Source organism: Microcebus murinus, chromosome 14, assembly GCF_040939455.1.
Source record: "Microcebus murinus isolate Inina chromosome 14, M.murinus_Inina_mat1.0, whole genome shotgun sequence".
Lineage (NCBI taxonomy): Eukaryota > Metazoa > Chordata > Mammalia > Primates > Cheirogaleidae > Microcebus > Microcebus murinus.
In genome coordinates this window covers 41356024-41381389 of record NC_134117.1, presented here as the reverse complement: position 1 = coordinate 41381389, position 25366 = coordinate 41356024, and the positions used below count along the sequence as shown (strand labels likewise).

The window sequence follows — 25366 nt, the reverse complement described above, 5'->3', positions numbered from 1 at the left end:
TTCCCAAAAAATAAGACCTACTAAAGACAAACTGAAAGACAAGCTAATAAGGAGGTGAACGGAACCTCTTTCTCCCCCTCATTTTGTTGAAGTTTACTCAAAAAGTGAACAAAAACCTTTTTTTATTTCTACTAATATTATATAAGAATCTTATTTAAAAGAGGAAACCAAATTTTACCTTTTCATTAGTGTATTATTAATGATAAAGCTAATTTTAACAAAATCTTATAAACTAATCCATCTAATTTTAATTAATTTGACCATAAGGTTAGATTTTTATAAATCTTTTATAATCTTTTATAATTGTTACCATTTTCCCCACATTTATATCTATTTAGTTTTATTTATTCAATCTAAAATAATTTCTAAAATCTTTAAATTAGGTAAAATTGCTTTTTTTAAACAATGATCATATTCCCAGGCCTTCTTTTAACCCTTTTTTTTTTTTTGAGACAGAGTCTCGCTTTCTTGCCTAGGCTAGAGTGAGTGCCGTGGCGTCAGCCTAGCTCACAGCAACCTCAAACTCCTGGGCTCAAGTGATCCTCCTGCCTCAGCCTCCCGAGTAGCTGGGACTACAGGCACAAGCCACCATGCCCGGCTGATTTTTATATATATATATATTAGTTGGCCAATTAATTTCTTTCTATTTTTATGGTAGAGACGGGGTCTCGCTCAGGTTGGTTTTGAACTCCTGACCTTGAGCAATCTGCCCGCCTCGGCCTCCCAGAGTGCTAGGATTACAGGCGTGAGCCACCGCGCCCGGCCTAACCCTTTTTAATCACAAAACATAGCTCACTTTTTAATATATTTTGCATTAGTGAGGGAAATGTGGCTTTCCTGGAAACAAAGGTGGGTGCCCCGAGCAATTGCCACACTTAGGGGAGGAAGGAATGCCCTGCCAGTGTGCCAGTCAGAACTTAGTGTGCCAACTGCAAATGTGGGTATAACTCACATTTTTTGTCCAGTCATATTTTGTAGGATCTCAGCTTCTCACTTGATCATCTACATGCGAAAGTCTCAAAGCCATGTATGTCTCCCATAGATGGAAGAAAACAGCATATTAAAGGCTGTCTATAGAACGGAAAGGATCACAAATGGTAAAAGTCACACAAACATCAAACCAAAAGGGATTCATTTCCTGATTGGGAATCAAATAGAGGCTGCGTGAGTGACAACACAGAATTTTAACTACTATTCCACAAAGTGAGCTGACATTTGTTGCTGTTCCTGCAGGGGCAGCTATATCTGCAAGGGCAACATACAAAAGATTTTTATCTTTTGGGTGAGATGTTTGCTTTTCAATTTAGTCAAGAGAATTTTTACATCCAGCATGAAATTATTTGATCTTTATTTTCCATAAATACAAACAAGGCAATTATTTAGAATAAGAAATCTCTAAAATCTATTTTTTAAAAAAAATTAGAAGTCTTTTAAATATAAAGGATTCATTTTTGATCATTAATTTTTAATGATGTGTTTATTCTAAATGAAATAAAACAAACAAGTCAAATAAAAGGCCTTCCAAAACAAGCTGAACCAAAAGTTCAAGAGTATTCTTCCAGACAGATCCCCTACTCTCCATCCAGTTGGGAAAAATCTCCCCAAGATAAGACTCTTCCTGTACTATAGGGAAAGCCAACCAAGATGCAAGAAGGAGCTACAATGCCTCCAGAGAGGCCAAGAAACTACAAGAAGGAAGGGGGTGCTGAGTGCACGTAGGATACTCATGAAGCATGTTTTCCAGTTCCAGAAATTGTTTCTTCACCGCAGATAGTTCCAAGCACCATGGGGTCAACAGCACTACAGATAGCCCACAGTCCAAGAGAACTGAGCATCCATTAGGGCACATCTCTAAATCTATCCTACTGATAAGAGGCTGCCAAACCATGGGCAAATGCCCACAAGGGTGATCCTGGATAAGCCCCCTTACTTTTTTACCACTCACTCAGGTTCATTGTCTGCTGCTCTAAAGGAAGCCAAGTTACTAAGACAGCAGGGGTTGCCACAGAGAAGGAGTTTAATACCACAGGGTACTGATCAAGGAGGCAGGAGAAATTTCTCAAATTCACCTCCCCAAGAATTTTGAGGCCAGGGTTTTTAAAGATAGTTTGGTAGGCAAAGGGCTAAGGAATTGGGTCTGCTGAATGGCTTAGGATGAAGTCATAGAGTTGGGAAGCAGAAATTGCCTTCTTGTGCTGAGTCAGTCCCCAGGTAGAAGGTTAAAGGACCTGTTAAGTCAGTTTCTAAGTATAGCCACTGGTCAGGTTGGCATCAGTTGGTCTACCAGAATACAGAGTCTGGAAAAAACCTCAAAGACTAGTTTTAGATATCATAATGGTGATGTTATCTTATGGGAACAATGAAGAAACTATGAATCTTATGACCATAAAGCAAGCTAGGGAACAATGGTTGGTTCTCTCTCTCTCTCTCTATCTCTCTCTCAGATAGATAGATAGATAGATAGATAGATAGATGATAGATAGATAGAAGATAGATAGATAGATAGATTGATAGATAGATAGATAGATAGATAGATAGATAGATAGATAGATAGAAGATAGATAGATAGATATAGTCCATACATTTGAAGAGTTCAAGCCTCTACCACAGTTCCCACCTTGTGGTCCTTTATTAATTTTATAAAGGGTAGTTTCAAGATCATCACCCACCTCCCAGGCACACAGATTTGTCTTATTGAAATATTTCTTGAATTTCTTTCTCTTTCTTTACCCCCTTTATTCTGGACACTTTACTATTGCTAAACTCACTCCCTATGTTGTGATTCCTGCTGCTAATTTCTTATTTTAGGTCCTCTAACTCTCATAAAAGCTATTCAATATTTTTTGTTGTTGTCAATAGGTTTTTCTATCACCAGTCATAACCTCCAATCCATTCTGAACCTCACTGCCAGATTTATCTCCCTTAATGGAGACATTTAATTCTGTCAGACATGCTAAAATCAAAATGAACAACAAAAGCTCAAATGAATCCCTCTCTCCTATAGGTAACTTCTGAGCAATTTAATCTGAAAATTAATGCCCTTTAAAATAAATCCCCATCTTTCTTATATCTTCCAATTCTTGTTTTTACAATCTAATTCTAGTTAAACTGAACTACTTGCTGGTCTCTCTATAAAACCTGTCCTTTCCCAGCTCTGAGAATTGGTTTATTTGTTCCCTCTATCTGCATTTCCCTTCTTTGCTATCACATGCTATCATTTACTCAGTCTTTATTGTACAGCTTAAATACCATATTTTTAATGAAATTCACTAGCCAGAAATAACTTTACCTCTCTCTCTGAACTCCACTAGCATTTTAACTATACTATATTTATAGCACTAATCTCATCTATTTTATATTAGTTATTTACATGCATTCAAATTCTTTACTATTTGACTCTCAACTTCTTCAAATTAGGACCTATGATGTAGGTCTTTTTAACCTCTTAGCCTCAACACAATATTTTTCATTTAGTATATATTAGATGCTTATTGTTAAATGAACTTTTAAAATAAAATTAACTAATTTTGACTACTCTGAACACTTGACTAAATTACTACAAAACGGACTCTGATAGATATTTCTTGAGCCTTGAGGGCTTTGGATTAAAAAGAGACACTATTTTCCAACTTATATAACAGCTTCCAGCTGACAGATTTATTACTACTCTTAGTTCAGACTCCATTAGAAACCAAAATGTATTTTGGAAGCTTTGGAAGACAGAGTACTTTATCTGTTCTACAGCTGTGTGATAGACAGCAGTTAAGGTGTCCCTTGTAATGCCCACCACCTTGGATTCCTGCCCTTTTATAATCCTTTCTTTTACAATGTGGGTGAGACCTATAACTTGTTCCTACCAAAAAAAGTATGGAAAAAGTGATGAAATATCCCCATCATGATTACACGATATTATGCAAGTTTTCATCCTTCTGCCTGACTAGCTTTGGTGTCTTTTCTCATTATTACCTTGATGAAGAAATCATTATGTTATAGGAAGCCCATACAACAAAGAATTATGGGTTGACTTTGAAAGCTGAGGGCTTCAGTACTACAACTGCAGCAATGACAAATCAGTCAACAACCATGTGAGCTTGTCAGAGAACTTGTAGTCTCACATGAAACTGTAGTCCCTGCTGACTCCTTGACTCCAGACTTGTGAGATCCTGAAGCAGAAGATCGAGTTGAGTTGTGCTCAGACTCTAAACCTATAGAAACTGTGAGATAATAAATGTGTTTTGTTTTAAGCTTTTAACTTCGTGGTAATTATTATGCAGCAATATAACACTAATACATATTGTGATGCATGAAAGTGGGTGCTTTTGTAACAAACACTGAAAAATCTGAAAGCAGCATAAAGGCTGAAATAATTTTCAGAAGCATGATAAAGAAAGCCAAAATTACCTTGAACAGACTGCTGGTAGAAATTTGGACTTGAAGGCTGCTGGTGAAGGCTCAGAAGAAAGGTAGGAGCATATTCTGGAAACTGAAGAAAAGGAGCTCCAGGTTAGGTAGTGGCAGAAAGCCTAGCAGATTTGTCTCCTGAACTTATATGAACAATAGAACTTTAAGTGCTGAACTTGTGATATAGCTAGAGATTTTCACACAAAGTGTTGCAAGTACCACCCTGATTGCTTCTTACTGCTTATAATAAAATGGAAAAGGAAAGAGATTCATTGAGGGAAGAACTATTAAATCAAAAGGAACCAGGCTGGATGGTTTTCTCAGCCTGGCCGCATGGCAAAATCTGTTAAAGTTGAGAAATTGGTCCCAAAAATGAGGCATAGAGAAAAAGGGAATAACTATACAACCTTTTGCTTAAACTTTGGAAACACTGAAAGGTCACAGAATTCAGTCACGGAGGGCCCTTTCGAGAGATTAAATGTGTGCCTTGCGAATCCTCTCAATCAAACCATGAGGCCTCTAGGAATCTTGAAGGCAGTATCCCTCAACCATCTGAAATCCTAAAGACAGAGAAGGGATTATCATGGGAAAAAATATGGATGCGGCCCTCGTATAGTGACATGAACACCATCAAAATCCACTGAAGAGCGCCAAAGTTCTTGAGAATATTATTTCAGCACAAACACTTCCAGATGAGACTGAAAATGACAGAGAGTACAAAATGATGGAAGCCTGTTGGACCCTCTTAAATGCTACTAGTGCCAAAGCATGCTGACAAAACTACTCAGCAGAAGACACATGCAAACCATGTTTTACAGTTATACTGTAGACCTAGAGTGAGATGGGAGTACCTCTTTAGAGTATTTATTTTATAAAGATTTAAATAATGAAGTTTCTTTTTCACTCATAAAATTCACTGGAAGAACTCATTGCAGAGACTTGTCATGTACTGTATTGTTTATAAAGATCTTCAAAATCTTTCTGAAATGATCAAGAGCTTCCCCAGTATTTTCTGAGAGGAACATTTTCATGGTTTCCTAAGGTACAGAAGAAGGTATAGGAAGGGGAAGAAATGACAAACAAGAAGATTTTTTGTGATCGAGAGACATTATAAAAAAGCTTTTTTTAAAAGGCTGATTTTATAAATGTTTACTAACAGTGTGTTTTTCTGCAGAAATCTCAGAACAAGAGATTTCTCTGGGTTGGGGTCAGTGCCCCTCACCACGAAGCTGTGCTTTTAAGTTAGCAGGGCAGTTTATTACATTGTTGTTAGTTTGGTTGAAACACTAAATAATTTATTTTTAGTGAGTTCTATGTACTACTATAATAATATAAATTAAATCATCCTGACATAAAATCCTCTAATAGCTTCTTCTTTTTTTTTAAGAACTCAAGAGGAGAAAATATTCTATTTACCTAGATATTTATCATTTATGTTGTTTTTCTTTCATTCCTTTTTTAAAATTTCAGAGTATTACAGGGGTACAAATGCTTTGGTTACATAAATTGGCTTTGCACTGCCTGAGTCAGAGCTACAAGTGTGCCCATCCCTCAGACAGTGTGCCCATCCCCCAGACAGTGTGCCCATCCCCCAGACAGTGTGCCCATCCCCCAGACAGTGTGCCCATCCCCCAGACAGTGTGCCCATTCCCCAGACAGTGTGCAACTGCATCCTTTAGTTATGAACTTACCCATCCCCGCCTCCACCCTCCCACCTGCCCAACACCCTATGAGTGTTATTTCCCCTATGTGCACATTAGTGTTGATTGTTTAGTACTAATTTAATGGTAAGTACATGTGGTGTTTTTTTTTTCCATTCTTGTGATACTTAACTTAGAAGAATGGGCTCCAGCTCCATCCAGGAGAATATAATAGGCAGTTCACGATTTTTTTTATGGCAGAGTATACATATACCATGGTATACATACACCACATTTTATTAATCCACTCACGTATTGATGGGCACTTGGGTTGCTTACACATCTTTGTAATTGTGAATTGTGCTGCTATAAACATTTAAGTACAGAAAATCGATGAGATTTTATATAATATGATAACATCCTATATTGGCTCTTTTTGGAGTGTTTTTGTTTTGTTTTGTTTTTGTCCCTTATCCTTTGCTAACTGTGTTTCAACTTCACTGTTTTGTTTTGTTTTATTTATTTGTTTATTATTTTTGTTGCTCTATATGATCAAATTCTTATCTCACAGTTGTTTGGCAATACAATAATGTCTGGCTGAAATGTTCAGATTTACTTTCCTTCCTGAAACACACACTCTCTCTCTCTCTCTCTTGAGATTTTTAAAAGTAATTTCTACTAATTATTCAGGAAACTTCTTTCACTGCCAATCTAAATTTGGTCTCCTTAAAATTTCTCACAACAAATAGTGCTTTTTTTTCTTGTACTCATTAAATTTTATGATTATTTATTTGTGAGAGTCCTTTTATTAGTCTATTTCTATTTGACTATAATTTCCATGAGCATAAGGTTTTCGTCTGTTTTGCTTACCATGGTTAATTTGTGTAGGGCACTGTAAATGGAATATATAAAGTATTCAATCAATATTTGAGGATAAATTAATAAATAAATGTTTAAACTTTTGTTAATAGACATTTTTGTACATATATATGAAATATAACTTCTCCATTAGTATTCCTCCTATTTGTTAGAGGACCTGATATTTTTAGAATTAGAAATTTAAAATTCCTGTTTATATGATCATACTTTAAAAATTCCCAGTTAGCCATTTCCTCTTTCAGTCTTGTTCTCAGGTTTCTAGAATAGGAACCCATAATATCATAGTCTAAGAGAGGTAAATGGAGCAAAATAAGCACAGTACTAAAAGTAGAAAGCATTAAGTCTTGCATAATGTTACAATCAATGAAATAATTTTAAATTCTGAAACATAGATTTTCTTTTATACTGCAATATTTATACAACTATAATTCTTTTTATTTCTCTTATCCTATCTCAGTTAGCTTATTTCCTCCATCAGCCTATGACTGGGAGCCTAAAGAATACAATAGTTTGCTGTTAGTCACATGTTTTCAATATAAGCCTTTATTTCTTATTTTCCTGGAATAATAGGCCCACACATAGTTGCCAATTATTTGCATAGTCCAGAGGAGAACATGGCAACACTGCTAAATATATTGCATATAAAAATGTGCATTGTTGGGAGAAAGGGAAATTTGAATCATTTAAGATTTTATCTACATATTCTTTCTTTTCTGACAAAATGTGCCCAATACTATCAGCCTCTACTTTTCTGATTTTTGTTCTTGTTTTTTGAAACTATAGAAATGTAATGCTAACTTCCAGCATGATGTGAGAGAAGCCAGGAAAGATGAGTTCTGGATCCTTTTGCTGCAGTCATTAACGTAGTTAAATCAAGAAATTATTCCCTCTAGTTTTCTGAGTTTCAGTTTTCTCATCTGCAAAATATGTGTACTACCTATTTGCCTAAAGCCATAGAGTTAGACTAGGCCATGTCTTATGAAATCTCTCAGCTCTAATGTCTCTCATTCTGGCTTAAGAGAAAGTAAGTATATGAAAATGGAGCTACTGCTTAAACCGTAGAGCACGAGACTTGCCTACATTTAGGACCAATACAATGAAGTTTTGAACTTAATTAAACTACAAAACAAACAAACAAACAAACAAAAAAACCTTTTCTGTGTTGGAAAAAATTTAAATAAGAAATCACTGTAGGTGTCTTCTCTCTCAAGATTTTCCTGTTTCTGTCTGCTGTCAGTTAACTATATTCCTGTTGCTCTATTTAATATTGATAAAAAAAAATGGAAAATGTTATTTTTAAAAATTCAACAAAGAACTGCATATTTAATTACGCAGGCTTTCAATTCACTTTTATTTCTCAAATCATACAATCTGATACATAAAAGATACATTAAAAGCAGCAAGTGAATTTTCAGTTATTTTATATTCTATTTTTCTCAAAAGTCTGTGAAATACAAATCTCTAAGCAAGAGACAAGATTCCAGAGTCTTCACACTTCTGGGGTGAATGGATTTGTAGGTAGCGGTTCTGAGCATTGTCACTGTCTAATGGCTGGTGGCTGCTCGAAATGCTGTGAGTTGATGATTTTATCCATCGTCCATTTGGAAGTAGAAACAGGCATTGGCAAGAAAGAAGCTACATTTTAAAGAAGTCATGAACACCACAGTCTTTTGGTTTGGCAACAGAGTACTGGGGAGTCATCAGAGTACTGGAAGTATAGCTACCATGGATCCTGTTCTGTGCCAAAAGCTGTGTGGCCTTTGGGCTTACATCTCCTTTAAAATAAGGCATTTCTAGTAAGGCAACATCTAAGGCCCATGCCAGTAATACCTCTCAATGATTTGGGCATTAACCATCTGCCTTTGTTACTTAGACTTGGCTTCCTATATCTTGTTGACCCCAGAATCTTCACAATGTTTTTGCTTAATTATTGGTTGCCAGTACATTGATAAAAATGAGTCTATCGTAGGGCTCTAGAATTCGTTTATAAAAATTTCTGCAGAAGCCAACATAAGATATCAATGTACTGGGTAGGGTAGAGACCTGAAACACTTGGCTTATCCAGTGCCTCAGAGATCCTTATTGCTTTTCTTTTTAATTCCAAAATTAATGTATAAAATTATAGAAAACATAGAAAGTATGATAAAAAAACACCAAATCATTTATAACATCAAAACATAAAACTACTATTATTTTTATTAATGTTTACATCTCTAATATATGCCTATTTCATAAAGAATATATATATGTATATGTATAGCATTATGAAATAGGGTCATATTATCATATGACATTATTTTATTTAAGATATAAAGAATATTTTCTCAATTTTTTTAAAAATAGAATGCAACGATTACATTTCTCTGATAATATAGGATTTATGTCTCGGCCACTATTTATTATGTAGCTTAAATGATTTATAATTATAAAAAGAAGGCTGTAACAAATACTTTTAGTTTATTAATGTTAGTCTTATTTTCTTGGGTAGAAAATCAAAGAATTATGCTAAATTGGAGGAGCTATGTGGACCATTGCCACAGCCTGCACTGAGTTTGTCATTTCCCTGAGAATTTGAAAGGCAAGAAAGAAATGGACAAGGTTGTATAGGAAGGTATCCAAGTAAAGCTAATAGAATCTTAGATTTCTCCTTTATAAAGAACAACTACACATGCAGGGGTGCGAAACCTGTGGCTTTGGTTCCACATGTGGCCTTCTGAATCCTTGAGTGTGACCTTTTGTCTGAATCCAAATTTTACAGAACAAATCCATTTAATATTATGCAACCTCAGCAGGGCTGTATTTCACAAGTACAAAAATGTTATGACTAGGTAAAGTGAAACCGTGTATATAACCTCAGCCTCCCTTTATGCTTTTCCTTCACTGCTCTTTGTGGCACCTACAGGCATTTTATAAAATTTATTGAAAGCTATCTCAAGGATGGGTAATCTTCAGCAAATGTTACTTTGAATTGTATTTGATTATATTTTTCTGAGATCATTTCAATAACTCCAGTAGTAGGTTTGAGAAATCCAGATGCATAATTGAAAATAATTGATTTATATCTTTTATGTAGAAATAAAAACAATTTTTGAATATCTCATGGAAAATCCTGAATCAGTACTTACGAAATAAGCTATCAAGATCGGCTGTTAATCGCTACTGGGAATGTGAAATTTCTTTGTATGATTTCCTTTTTCTTATTTCTTTTAAAAATTATTTATATTTACTTTAATCTCTCAGTAGGTTATTTCCTCATGATCTTTCCAGTTTCAATGCTTCTAAATAGGATTTTGATTAAATTGGTGATTCTCTACACACTGTTTCTAGAATGTCAGAAGCTAGAAAATGGTTGAGAAATCTAGGCTTATAAACTCCAAGTATTTCTAAATCCTTTCTGATTATAACTTGAATTTCATTTACACAAAATAATTCTGGCATCATAAAGAATAATATGGGTCACATCCAAGAGTGTACTAAAAATTAAAGAAGTGACTCTGGAAGAATATATACTAGTGGTTAGTTCTTAATGAGAATTTCTGGGGCAGTGAAATTGGTTTATCTGGAAAATAGAATGAGCAGGGTGGGAAGGCAGTAAAAATAAAATGGAAATAACATTTAATCAACATCTGTCTATTGTGAGAGATAGGCTAGCAGAATGAAGATGGTCCAACTTAATTACCTGGGAAAGGCTTCATGCTCCAGCTAAGATAGAGACTTTGTCTATACCGAGTATGCTAGCCTGGAATAAGCAGAGAAGGGTTCTCTGGGTACGTCGGTCGTCCATTTGCAGCTTTTTGGATTTATAAAAGAGAGCTGGATTCAAATGATGAAATGCTGGAAACACCAGCTTCTGATAATGAGAGAGGATTTTGAAACCAGAGGGCTGCATCAATCTTCAACTAAATCTTGTCAGGTAGCATAGGTGACAATTCAATCATTCTCAGCAAGGCAGCTTGCTGCTCCAACATGTGTGGTTGTCTCATTGTTCTGTCCTCTGCAATTCACAGAGAAGGGTCTCAACATGTGCTGTAAAGATAGTAGTTTGAGATTGTAATCTATTCCTTGGCCCTGCTAATTGTACTGATATTACATGAACAAATAAACAAAATTTTCAATCAGGTTTATAAATTATACACTTACAGATTTAAAAGGAACTTTCGCATTTCACAGTTAAGAAAAATCCAGAGATCCCATGTGGCTTGCCTAAGGCCAAACAGTTACTATGTACAAGCTCTGGCACTGGAATGCTAGTCTGCTTACCCCAAGTCCATGTTATTTCATCAAATGATATTGCCACCTGCTTAGAGTATTTGATGAGAGCAGAATGTCAGCTGCTGCAGCAATTCACAAGATCCAGAATAAGCATAATGCATTTCACTGACTGTTGACCTGTGTGAATTCAAACTATTGACCCTGTGATAGAAAGTTATAGAAACTTTATATCACAATACCAAATGCTTATTAAAAATAGTATCAAGTGGCTTTAGTATTAGCAGCAGTCCACATTCCATAAATATTATATTACTAATACATTTTAAATTTCATTCTGAATATATATGACAAATTATTTTCTATCATTTATAGTCTCTTTTAAAATCCTTTTAGTCTAAAATATTATAAACTTGCCTTCCCCATCTTTGTAACTTTTAGCACCAAGCAAGGACCCAGATCTGCTTCTCATTCTCTCTAATCATTTATGTGATTTTAATTCCTGCAACTCTGTGTGTTCACACTGAAGACTAAGGCTGGTTTTTTTTTACCTCAATTTCCAAAATGTCAGTTCCTTTGGAGCATTGTTCTTATCCTTCTGCTTCCATATCTATTTCTTCCTCAATTGCTCTTATTTTACAGAAAATTATCATTGCCTCTTTTTTGAAATAATGCACAAATGAGCAGTTATGTGGCTTGAAACACATCTTCTTCACAGCAAGAGTTTAACATTTTCTTACCATTACGATTATTCAAATGTATCAATCTACTTCAAACTTCTTGATGTATTCTATATATTATAAAATATATTTTCAAGTTTCATATATTTATACATTATATGATATTAAGTTAGGGAGCCTTTCATCATGAGACTCAAAGTCTCTATCTCTTTCTCTCTTAATAACTTAGGTACCTGGGAAAATACATTAAGTGTATCAGGACTCAATGAAATTACTATTTAACTTAGCAGAATAGCAATACAGCAGTGCATTCAGGAGATTTATAACAAGAAATTGCCTAAATACATTCCTTAGCAAGAGAAATCTCACACAGAATAACTTGAACATTGAGAAAAATAATTCTATGTTCTCTATCATCAAAAAATAATCATTAAAATTTGAATAATTCTGTCCAAATAATGTAAATTAGTATGATCAGTCATAGTGAACTACATTTTAGCCATATGAAAGCCCTTCTTCTTTCCCAATTTGTCACAGTCTTCCTCCTCTTCAAGCCCTATCAGTCTGAATCTCTCCCACAGATCACCTACCTCACCTTCCTCTCTTGTCCAGCTGGCTCTTTGTATTTGATGCCGAAGCAATAATTTAGTTCTTTTAGGAAGTTATACTAACTCCCTAGTAAGTATACTAACTCCCTATATCTGAAATAATTTTACCAAAAAAGATGTCAAGACACTCTTAGGACACATTATTTAAAGTTAGAGAAAACTAAATGAATGGAGGAAAATGCAATGTTTATGCACTGGTAGATTTAGTATTATCAAAAAGATTTGCTTTCCCCAAAATTAATCTGTCAACCAATTGCAATTTCAAGAACAATTCCAGGTTTTTCTATTTCAAACAAAATTTGCTAATTTTTAAATTTATGTAAAAACGTAGAAGGAATAATCAAGGTAACTTTAAAAAAGAAAAATATTTTGTAACACTTAAACTACCCAATATAAAGTTTTATTATAAACCTGCTAATAAAAATGCTATGATAGGCCGGGCGCGGTGGCTCACGCCTGTAATCCTAGCTCTTGGGAGGCCGAGGCGGGCGGATTGCTCAAGGTCAGGAGTTCAAAACCAGCCTGAGCAAGAGCGAGACCCCGTCTCTACGATAAATAGAAAGAAATTAATTGACCAACTAATATATATATATAAAAAATTAGCCGGGCATGGTGGCACATGCCTGTAGTTCCAGCTACTCGGGAGGCTGAGGCAGGAGGATTGCTTGAGCCCAGGAGTGTGAGGTTGCTGTGAGCTAGGCTGACGCCACGGCACTCACTCTAGCCTGGACAACAAAGTGAGACTCTGTCTCAAAAAAAAAAAAAAAAAAAAATGCTATGATAATTGTGCAAGGATAAAAGCATAAGAAAACAGAACAGAATATAGAGCCCAGAAACAACATACATGTAGACATTTAATTTATTGTGATGATGGCCCTGCATAGCAGTAAGAAAAGGATAGTTTAGTCAATATGAAAAAAATATTAAAATCAGCCCCTTTCTCATACCATAAACATAAGTCAATTCAATGTGCTTTATAGATCTAAAAAATTAACAATAACAACAACAACAACAAGAAAACTACAAAAATTTCACAACTTTGGACTAGGTAAAGATTTCCCAAACAGGATATAAAAGCAATAACCTAAAAAAAATCATTGGTAAGATAAAGTACATTAAAATTAGAAAATTCTGTTAATGAAAGGACACAATTTGGAGAATAAAAAGGCAATCCACAGAGTTAGAAAATATATTTTAAATACTGAATATAATTATCAAAAAAGTATCTAGTGAATTAAAAATAAAAGACTTCTATAAATCAATAAGGAAAAGACAGTCACCCTAATAGACAATGGGCAAGAGACATGAATTAGCATACCACTTCACAGAGGAGGATATTCAAATTTTCAATAAGTGTATGAAAAGGTGCCCAACCTCATTAAAATAAGGGGATCACAAATTAAAGCCACAGTGTTATATCTGTATATGTCCATCAGAAAGGGTAAAATTAGAAAGACTGACAACACTAAATTTTGGCAGTGATGTGTAGCAAGTAGAACTGAAGCTGATGGCTGTGTAAAAAGGTACAACAAATAAGAAAAAAATATTTGTAACTTGCTAATAAAACTAAAACTATAATACACCATTTTTACTACTGAATATCTAAAGAGATGTAACTGTCAGAATTATTAGCATAAAGTTGTTCACAGTTGTTTATTCGTCATCTTTTAATGTCTTAAGGATCTGTAGTGATGCCCCCTCTTTGATTCCTGAAAGCTTCTGTCTTCTTTCTGACTCTTTTTCTCTCTCTCTTTCAATATTTCACAGCAACTTCTCTACTTTAAGTTTCTCCCAAATGTCCTGTCATCTTATCTTGCTGGCCCAGATCTTTATTATATAGATCCAAATTATTTAGCTTCTGCCTTCTTTGATACTCCTTTTTCTCTGGTTCCCAGATTCTTCAGAATCATGAAAATTTTAGGGCCTTATCCTACAAGTAAGAAGTTTCTTTCTTAGAAATCAGAGAATTACAACATTCACAATTTACAATTGAATATCCCTTTATCCTTTTCACATTTAGACTAAAATTACAAATTTTCCTAGTAAAATGCATGTATGAAACGAGTAACAACTGAAAAAAACAGCCATCAACATGTCATGATTTAAAATTTTAGACAAATTTGGGAAGTAGAATCTCCTGAGAAGAAGGAAAAAAAAAAAAAACAGGTCATGAAAGTTTTAATAGGGAGGGTGACATTTTTAATGGCAGATGGCAGAATGCAGGACTTCAGCTAGATATGGTGGTTCACATTCCTACTATACTACTTGTTTATTAATACAATTTTTTTATTTATTTCATCATATTATGGAGGTACAAATATTGTTAGGGTTACAAATATTGCCCCTGCCCCCCTCCCTCCCTCCCCCCCGATGTGTCCAATCCCCCGGTGGTATGCATCACACACGTTATGGGAGCATACACTCCTTTCCTCCTCCCCCCTCCCACCTGCCCATCACTCGATAAAAAGTTTTGTTTTGATTTTTTTTTTGATATTTTGGTTACATTGTATATCTTTGCCTCTCCCTAGAAGGGTTAGAGTTATGCCCTTCCTCTCCAAAATACAAAGTGTTTTGATTTTTTCTCTTTCATTGCATTTCTAATTTTATTATAAAAACAGCAACATTTAGCATTCTTAAATCAAGAAGCTTCTTGTCATAGCATAGCTCAATATTTCCTCTTTGTCGATACTTTTAATAGTTTGCAACACACACATTCACAGCACTTTGAATATGTTTCCATTCATTCATGACTCATTCAGTCAGGTCAAGTATAAGTCTGAAAACCACTGGAATGACGTCATACTAGGAATTCAATAACAATAATTTCCCCCAGAAACAGAAACAGGCACACAGAAGTTATGATACAAGCCTAGAAGGAGGTGTGCATTGGTGGAAAGAGAAGAGAATTAAAATATGCACTTAAAGTAATGATTATGGTGTGATAACATGACACCTAATATCCCAAAGGGAAAAAAACATTAAATGCCTTCATAATACTACAGTGCACATGATTAACAGCTTTGAATATGAATGCTCTCCTATAGCAAGTTAAGCAATTTAAAGCTAGAGTAATTTCGGAGGAAGATCTCAATGGCAAACTTTGGCAACGTCCCAAGAGTGCTTTAAATTACATTGTGTAGTAAAAGACTTCAGAGCAAACCTTAATAATCTCAGGGTTGGAATTGAAGACTTTTAATTTTTTTTTTAATTTACTAAGCAAAAGGAATATGTAGGCAATAATAGTCTTGGTAAATAAGCTCTTCTAAAACTGTTAATGCTATTAACATTATATATCACATCTGTTAGCATAACAAACTTTCGGATTCATTTTTATGATCCAATATATTAGATCATTTATTTAGTCATTACAAAAGCATATATTGCATAACTACTATAGGAAAGGTTTTTGTTTGAGGAAGTAAATATAAAGATTCATGAAATACATTTCATGCTTTCAGGAGTCATAGTCTATTTCATTGGTTAGCAATTTCGTGGTCATTAGGGCTGTTTACTATTATTCCAGATGATAGTAGGATAGAAGGATAGTAGGATAGTAGGATAGAGTCCTTTGCAGTGAGGTATGGATATGTGCCTTGTTTTCACTAATGAATTGTAAAAGCAATTGTCTTGTGTTAATTGTACGTGATGACTGTTCCTTTACTCTTTCTATTGCAACAAGTTCCAAATGTGAGTACTTCATCAGCCTGGATACCTGATTAAAACATCAAGCAGAACCCTCTGCCTCCCAAGATGGCTATAAAGTCTGAGCAAGAAATGAATTAGCATTTGCTGCTTTAAGCATTAAGTTTTATTGTTGCTGTTGTTGTTATAACATAATTGAAAGTACCCTTTTTGTATTTTGAAACTCCAGTTGTTTATAGCTCAAGTATCCTCTTCTGTCTTCTTGGTGGTTTATCCATGAACTAATAATCTGCATTCTGGGGTGTCAGATACCAAACAGCACATATAGAACCATGTCCATACCCACACGAGGTGGGGAAAAGAAAAGAATAGGCTATTGCCGCTGGGGAGGGATTGGGGCTATGTGGGTAGCTGCCCATATGGGGACAACTACAAGGGAGACTGAATGTAGAACAAAGCAAAAAACAAACAGATGTCAAAGATTGTTGAGGAAATCCTGAATCATCAAGGAAAATAGAAGACAGAAGGGAGTGAAAATGTATTGCAACTGTGGGAGAGATCCAGGCCTCCGAGAGCTCAAGAAAAATGGTCAAGGAGTGAGAGGAAGTGAGTCCATAAGGAATGAGGATGAAGCTAATGCAAATTTTTACACAGCAGTATTATTAATATCCAATGTCAGCTAACATTTACTGAGTATTTATCAAGTGACAGATATTTTGTTGAGTATGTGTCATACTTAAACTCATTTAACTCTTATAATAACCCTATGAGGTAGGGACTATTATTTATGATACTTTCAAAATAAGTGAATTAAAGATCGGCAAATTTCAATAATTCACCTGAAATCAGAGAACCTTTAAGAGAAGCTAGGATTCCAGTTCTTTTGGTGTGTTCCCAGAGTTAGTGCCTTATAACTTCCAGTGTTATACTTTCTAAATTAAAATGACAAAGAAGAAACCAATGGGTTTTCTTTTATTAGGAATTGTAGAGAGAACTCAATCTTTTTGCATTTGCTCAAATTTGAGATTTCCAGAAGACTCTCATCCTCATTTCATATCAATTTAGTTCCTACCAGCTACTTACACCAATTCTAACCATACTGCTACTTGTGTAAGATAAAGCACTCATGCAAAATTGTTCATGAGTAATTGCTACCTTGCACTTGCTCAGCCTGAATCCCAGAATCTTAATTCCAGCAGTCAAGTAGGGGCATCACATTCCAGGGGTTTTTATAACTCAGAAAGTTATAAAGAAAAGAAAAAAGACTTGCTGAAAAGGCTGCATTTACTCTTGAAAAGAGAAGTATGTACATATTACCTCTTTATTCATAAACAATCATGTTTTTTTAAAAATTTGGCACTTCTGATATTAGTTCCTCATTTTGTTGCCAATTAGCCTTGATTTTCCTCAATTAGTTTAGTAGGAGTAATAGTTTGAATGCTGCCTAGTGGAATCTGGAAATCAACTTTTGCCTCAGGTAGTTATTACAGAACCTTAAACTTTGTATATTTATTTGTTTTTAATATTAATTATTTGAAAAATGATTTATTTGGATTATATTGCTTCTCAAATATCCTCTTATTCTTCAGTAGCACAAACTTTGGCTACTCAGTCATTAAGTGCATCCAATATAAGAAATATCCATATTTTGCGAAATATTTGCTGCAGCAACTCAGGAATCCCTTTTTTGTTTGTTTATTTGTGTGCATGTGTGTTTGTTGTTTGACTCTAATTCAGCAGTAAGAAGAGTCATTAGACTTCCTTAGTTTGGCATAAAGAAAAAAAAAAACTGCTGGTTTAACATAGTGATTATTATTCAAACTTCACTGGTAATCTGTTTTCCACCCTAAGATTTTACAGCTCAAGGTTTTGCTTTGGAATTATGTCAGGAGCAGTATGTGTTTGGGACACAATAGTGTGGCCTAGAGCAGGAATGGCAAATGATGTTTTTTTTATTGAGCCTGCTTTAGTCATTTAGGATTGACTACCTTGCCCAAGCTCAAGAGAAAATGAATGGAAAAATCTCTTACATGTCTGTCACAGTTGTAGGAGGGGGGAAACCAACTTGAATGTATTGCCATTTCTCAAAGACATTTAGAATATGTTATTAATTTATAAAGAAAATCTGTCTTAATTTTTGTTTTAAGCCTCTCATTTTTAAATTGTTTAAAGGAATTTTAAAGTTATCATCCTCATTTTGTAATATACAGTTTTAATTTTGAATTAAAGTATAAAAACAAGTGAAAAAAATCCCTACACTTCTAGGAAAAATGTAAGTCAAGGAAATGTCAGGTCAAGTGTCTGAATCAATCTCTGGCCAGCTTTACCGCTGTTAATAGAGAAGGTGTAAGCCAATTATCATCCTGGTGTAGGCGGCTGATCCATCTGTCAGCCACAGCAGACTGTGCTGCACAAACTTCCCTCGTCCTTCCAAGTTTAGAAAAAGAAAGAAATATCCTTTAGACAGACACAAGGAAACTCTTCACCAACAAAGTTAGAAAGGGTGTTATCTTCTTCTACTACTATTCATATACCCTCTTCTAATCTCAGCTGAATATTGCCACCTTTAAGTGTAATCTTTTCATTTCCCTATTTTCATTCTCCTTGAACATTCCCAACTAATAATGCTAGGTCTTGCTATGAAATGGTGTATTTGTTGCATTGATCAATGCATAATAGGCAGTATAACACACGCAAAGGCAATATAGTCTGTTGCAGGCTCTCAGTTGGAAATCATTAACGCAATTAATGTTAAATCAATTTGAGAAAAACACTATAGTTTTTTATGTATTTTTTAAATTATGGATTTTTTTTCTTTTGGAATAAAACAACTAAATTATGATTGATTCTCTCATTTCCTAAATGTTCTCATTGAACTCATCAATAAACTGTACCTGGAAGCTCTCAAATGATAAATATAAAATGATCTTAGTGAGAAATAAACAACTGTTGTGTATTGTAAACATCCCAGGGGAGTATTTTATTTAGTTTAAAACTGAGGATAATCGTTCATCAAAGCAGGAAGATTAGACACTTTTGTTTGGTAAATTATTTGCTTTGAAAGTACTTCATTTTCAGTGCATATTTCTTATACCTTTAGGCATCAATATAATCAAATTTGGGTTTGAATACTAGGTATGTGACCTAAACTCACTTTCTCAGTTTTAGTTTTTGCCTTTGTCATTGTGTATCTTATAAGGTTGTTGTGAGGATCAAAGTGTGCCTGAATATAATATAATGGAATGGATATGACACTTCAGAGCTTGACTGAATAGGCTCTATAATAACATGGGCCTGGCTTTGACTCCATAATTCATCCCGTACTAACTGTGCAGCCTGGGCATGTTACTTAAAGTCTTGAAATTCTTAATTTGTTCATTTGCAATGTGAGGATAATAATGGTACCTACCTAAGGATAGGTACTATTATTAGGATGTTTTGAGATAGTGCATGCAAAATACTTAGCATGGTGCCACATGCACAGAATCTTTCAATCAATGTATACTATTAACACTTTTGTTGTTGAAATCAAAATGTGATAAACATTGTCCTATTTTTTATTAATCTTTTTATTCTTTCATCATTAATCAGCATTGGAAATGCCTACCCTGATTCTAAGATTTCTTTCTTTGCATCATTTTTACACAATGATCTTTCTCAGTTCTACTTTCCTAGTTGTCAGTTTTCAGAATTTTCAGTAACCTCCCCACCTTCTCACCCCCATGTGTCTAACACATACTAACCTCTTGAAGGCAAAGTTGTGCATTGTCCCAGTGGCCTTGGTAGCATCCTGTATATATTAACTATGTCAAGAATAAGCCTCTGGAAAAATATGATTTACTCTAAGTCTCATTTTTTTCCATAGGTAAAAGAAAAATACTATTAATACTTACCCTGTAGGGTTTTGTACATTTAGACTAAGATAACAATGTTCTTAACACAGTACTTGGTGCCTTGCGTATGTTTGGCAAAAACTACCTATTTTATTCTTACTGCTTAACAACTCCAGTTTTAGAAGGTTTCTCCTTATATGCCTTCATCGGTTGTCTATCTTTCACATCTGCTTTTTAATTTCATAGTTATAATGTGGAGCACAATTGACGTTTTTTAAATTTCCCTTTAGATTGGATAGTTCTTCAGAAGGTATTTTCCTAATAAAAATTTTCAAACAGCACCAAACATTTTGCTTTAACTCTGAACAAAATTTATATTAATTTATAGTAATTATTTTATATTAATAATTTATATTAATTAAAATAGAATTTATTATCCAATAATTTATGACATTTTAAAAAGGTAAACATTCATCTCCCAGTCAAGAATGGATATTCCTCATTCACTATATAATAATCTGGAGGGAACTGCTAATGGGAAATGGTAGCAGATTGGGAGAACTCTGCCTTGAGCAGGAATATTGTTTTCACATGTGTTATCCCTACAGTTCAATACCTTTTCCAGACAGTTATGTTTAGAACCATTGTGTCTAGCAAATATAGCAAAACCAGGGAAGATTTCTTGAAATAAAACACAGCAACTTGCACTAACTGTCATTTTTTCAATTTCCACAAATTTCCTGAAATACCATTGCAACTCTTATCTGCTGGAAATGACAAATAAAACTTAAAAAGAACAGAAAACACAGGAATGTAAGATTACTCAGGAGGATTTGTTTTTCACAACTCCTTTAGAGAACAGCAAGGATGTTCTAATAGTAGCAAATCACCCAAATATCCACTACGTGTTTTCTACGCATTTTTGTACCAAAAGGCCAGGACTAGGGTGAGGCAAGTGAGGCACCCAGAGCAGGGGTCCTCAAACTTTTTAAACAGGGGGCCAGTTCACTGTCCCTCAGACTGTTGGAGGGCCGGACTATAGTTTAAAAAAAACTATGAACAAATTCCTATGCACACTACACATATCTTATTTTGAAGTAAAAAAACAAACGGGCAAAAACACTCACATGTGGCCCGCAGACCACAGTTTAAGGATGCCTGACCTAGAGCATAAAATTTAAGGAAGAATAGCCCTCATCTTGTTTCTTGGAGTTATAAATGATTATTGTTGATAATCATTAAAAAATATAAAAAAATTAATTGGTAGACCTGCTATCCTCTCCTTTAGGGGCGATTCATTTCCATATATATCTGTATCTTCCTCAAGCATTAGTTGCACTCATGTTATCTGCGGTAAAAATCCACAGAGCTCCCTTCTGGCCCTCCTGCTCCAACTTCACATGTGTTTTACATACTATCAGGGTCTGCTGACTTAGATGTTATACAAAATAACACTGTCTAGTAGCAGTAAATATATATGCAACAGTTAATCTACGCTAGCCCCTCTTGAAAACATAGGGCACATTTTGGCATTTGATTTTCTCAACAACCCTATGAGTTAAGCACAATTATGACCCCTTTTTGAGATGAGGATTACATGATAAGCAACTTCCCAAGGTCCTGTAGCCCATGAAGGGCAGATTGGTTCTGGCCTCTGTGCTCTTAAGCATTAAGGTATGTTGTCTTGTAAAAGATAATCTGTTGGGGTTTTACCCTAAATATTTCGGTTTATCTCTGTATTTTTAGCCGCATGTATATTTTATAATTGAGTTTTGTGGGTGTTGCTGTTGTCTGCTGCTGCCTATTCTTGTTGTTGTTGCTCCTTTTCTTCCATTCCTATGTTTATTGTACCCTCCCTTTAACCTTATGACTAAGACTTTTTTTTTTTAAACTATGTTGAACTGAGTCCCAGTTCGGGACTTCACATTTTGTACTGGAGTGTTTTCCTATGGTTTTTATTGCTTGAAACCTAAAAAAAGGTCAAAAGCAAGCATTTCCCAGAAATCATTCATACATAAAATTCCAGAAAGTGTAGTTTAAAGACATGGTTTGCAAAGATTTGCACTATGAAATCTTTCAATATATCTGTACCAGTGAAACATGCTAAATCATGCATTTTATGGGAAACTTTTCTTTGATTTCATTTATTGGGAAAGTATAAAAAATGTTCTTAGCATTACTTCAGAATCTACAAGTTTTCTTAAATGCAAGAGAAAAGTATTACTAGGGCATTATAACAACTCATAAGACATGTACCCACGTATTTACTCATTCATTCAACCAATATTTATTTATATAAACAGGTAAGAGTTTGAACTTTGGCTTATCATTTATTAGCTGTGTGATCCTGGGCAAGATGTCTAATGATTTAAGTTTCTATAAAAAAGAAATACAAATAGCATCTCTCTTAAATGATTACCTGAGTCATTAAATGAGGAAATGCACAAAACATACATAGTAAATTATTAAAATTCATCTAATTTCTTAAGGCTTTCTCTTCTAATCTACCTAGAACTCTACTGCCACATGAATGAATGATGGCACAAAATCCATCCATCTTGCAGTAGTTTTTTTCTTACTGAATAACAAATAATCTCCAAATTTATCATTCTAAAAACAACCAGCATTTATTATTCACATAGTTTCTGAGGGCCAGATATCTAGGAGAGTTTTGCTGGGCAATTATGGTTCAGGTTCTCTCTCATGTTGCAGTCAAGTCATGAGTGGGGCTGTAGTATCTGGTGGCTTGATTGCAGCTGGAAGATCTGTTTCCAAGCTTACTCATGTGGCTGCTGGCAGGAGACTTCAGTTCTTCATCATGTGTGCCTCTCCACAGAAGTCTCTATGACATGGGTTCCCAAAAATGACTAATGAGAGAGGGATACAAAGAAAGAGAGAGAAAAAGAGAGCAAAATGGAAGCTACAGTAGGTTTTATAACTTAATAGTGGAAGTGGCATACGTCACTTCTGCCATATTTAGTTAGTTACATAAACAAACTATGGTACAAAATGGGAAGGTACTACAAAAGTGTGTGAATGCCAGTAAGTTGCAGCCATTGTGGGGTATTTTGGAAGCTGGTTACCACAATCATCACCCTCTATTAACAAAACTTTACAAAGCTCTCTTGTTTGTGAGTTAAGTTATAATTCTTTACTCTGGTTCTTCACCATTTGACAAAGGTCCTTGACATCACTTCCCCTGCCCTCCCATACTCTACTACCTGGTATTCTTTCCCGTGGCTGTGATTTATATGTTGCACGCTAGTTTCTAAGCAAACTGTCCACACCACAAATTCCATGATTCTGTCCTATCCCCTCTTCCCCAGGAACTTAAACTCTCCCCACTGATTCAAAGTCCAATCTAAATTCCATCCTCTTTGTGAAAACTGTCTGATTCTTACAATGGATGTTTTCTTTCTTTCTTTTTTTTTCTGAATCCCAAGGGGCATTTCTATAAACTTTTATATGGTAAGTATCTTATGCTGACTAATATTTTATTCTAGTATTTATATTCTTCTTTACTCTCCATAAATTGATGAGCTGAGATTATGAGACTCATTCTTCTTTGCTTTCCCTTCAGTGCTTATCGGTGTGTGGTAAACATGACATACACATAAGTATGTAGTCTAATTGAATTGAATCACTTAATGCATGCTGGTGTGGAAAGAGTAATAAAGGAAGGACAGTTTCATGACTTTCAATGACAATGAGTTCTAGATCTGTCAATTCCCTTTACTTTTGCCAACAGACAGATAGGTAACAGGCTCATTAGGTTAATTTTAAAGATGTGGATTTGGTTATAATTTTAAATGGACATAAACACATTTTATTGTGGATAACTGTGCTGAAATGTCATTTAATGGTATACAGTTAGGCAGAGAAATGTTCATTGAAGGCAATGAAGAGCAGATAATAGCATTAATTCTCTTCTTTTTATTCTCTACAGCATATTTTCAAAGTATAGATATCAGTAGGACAATCTGACATATAGAAAATTTTTCTTATATGTAGGACAGCTCTATTAGAAGAGTCAAGCTCAAATAAACTATAAGATAGATTTCAATTTCATAGTTTATTTTTTGAAGGCAAACATAAAAACTAAAACAGGCACAACAGTTGGATATTTTTAATTTTTAATGAGACCATAATGTGGTGGGTGTGCCAGGCTAAGGTGATCAGATATTGCTGTCTCATTTTCCACTTTCTGATTTTAATGCTTTATAATTGTGTAAGCATATAATAGACCATCAAACATCATTTTATACTTATCTCTAGAGAAAAACAATAGCAGTAGATAGTATTAGGAAAATGCTTTATTTCACATGTTGCTTTAAGTTTACAGAATTTGGTCTCCAGTTTTAGGCAAAATTTAATAAAGGTAGTATTATAAGGAAATGCAGCTTAGATATTTCAAAATATAATACAAGCCATATTTCTGAAGCCTATACTATTATTGAATCTTAAAAGGAGAAAATAATTCTTATATCTAAAAGAGGTATGTCTTCTTTATTTAACAGTATGTTTATAAGTAGTCTGCATATTGCATTGTAGCATTAAAAAAATCTAGGAATTTCCTTCTCTACCCAACTCAGAGACGTGGCAATTTTTTCAAGCATGTTGTAGATATTACTGTTTCCTACATCTGCTTCCTGAGTCAGACTAAAATAGATGCTTCAGGTTATCCCTGCACCGACATTGAACCTCAGTGAATTGCCATGGTCTGTCTCTATCCTTCCCCTAGTAATGACAGTGCCTGCTCCATCTACACTTTTTGCACATATTATCGCATTTAATTTTGTTTTCATAATTCCAGCATGCACATGTATTATAACTCCCATATCTGAGATAACAAAATTGAGTAGCAAATCAGATTATCACAATTAAAGATAATATTCCATGTGAACAAGGAGAGAGATACTAACAAAGAACTAATGAAGATACTAATGAAGAAGTGAAGTAAGCAGCTGTTTCCATAACTATATTTAATTTAAATTGGTTTTAGAACTTTTGTGTTGAAGATGAATCATTTATTGGAAATTTAAGAAACAAATGCATATACATTTAACTACTGGATATCTATACACTTCGGGTGACCACATTAAAAGTCTTACTGCATATGAAAATACTGGATATAATAGAATGCAATCAAAATTAATTTTGTCTTCCATCATAGCCCTTTAGCTCAGGTCCGATGGATCTCTTGAAGGAACACCTTACTTCCTAGATTCCATCCCCATATTTGCTCCTGGAAATTCAATTAGTCAAAGTGGGTACTGAGCTGAAGATTACAGAACAGATTTGGCTGGCTCTTAGCAAGTCCTTCTCTTTAATTAGTGTGATAAGCAGATGTCTAAAGTCCCTCAGTGATCTCTGCCTCCTGGTATTCATACCTTTGTGAATCAACTCCTTGTCCCCTTGAATTTGGGCTGGACTTAATGACTTTTTATTTATTTATTTCAGCATATTATGGAGGT

General features: G+C 34.6%; 1 long non-coding RNA gene across 2 annotated transcripts in view; it reads right to left on the bottom strand.

Annotated features, from left to right (window-relative positions):
* Window positions 1–3636: 3636 nt before the first annotated feature.
* LOC105870290 (uncharacterized) overlaps window positions 3637–25366 on the bottom strand; it is a 101136-nt gene continuing 79406 nt past the window's right edge. The window contains exons 3-4 of one of the 2 annotated variants that reach the window (XR_012922959.1): window positions 4402–4483; window positions 3637–4214 (exon numbers count right to left, since the gene is read on the bottom strand). This is a non-coding gene — a long non-coding RNA (uncharacterized LOC105870290). Of the gene's footprint in view, window positions 4215–4401; window positions 4484–22507; window positions 22760–25366 lie in introns of those variants that run through there. The other variant, XR_001153537.3, reaches the window with a different exon arrangement.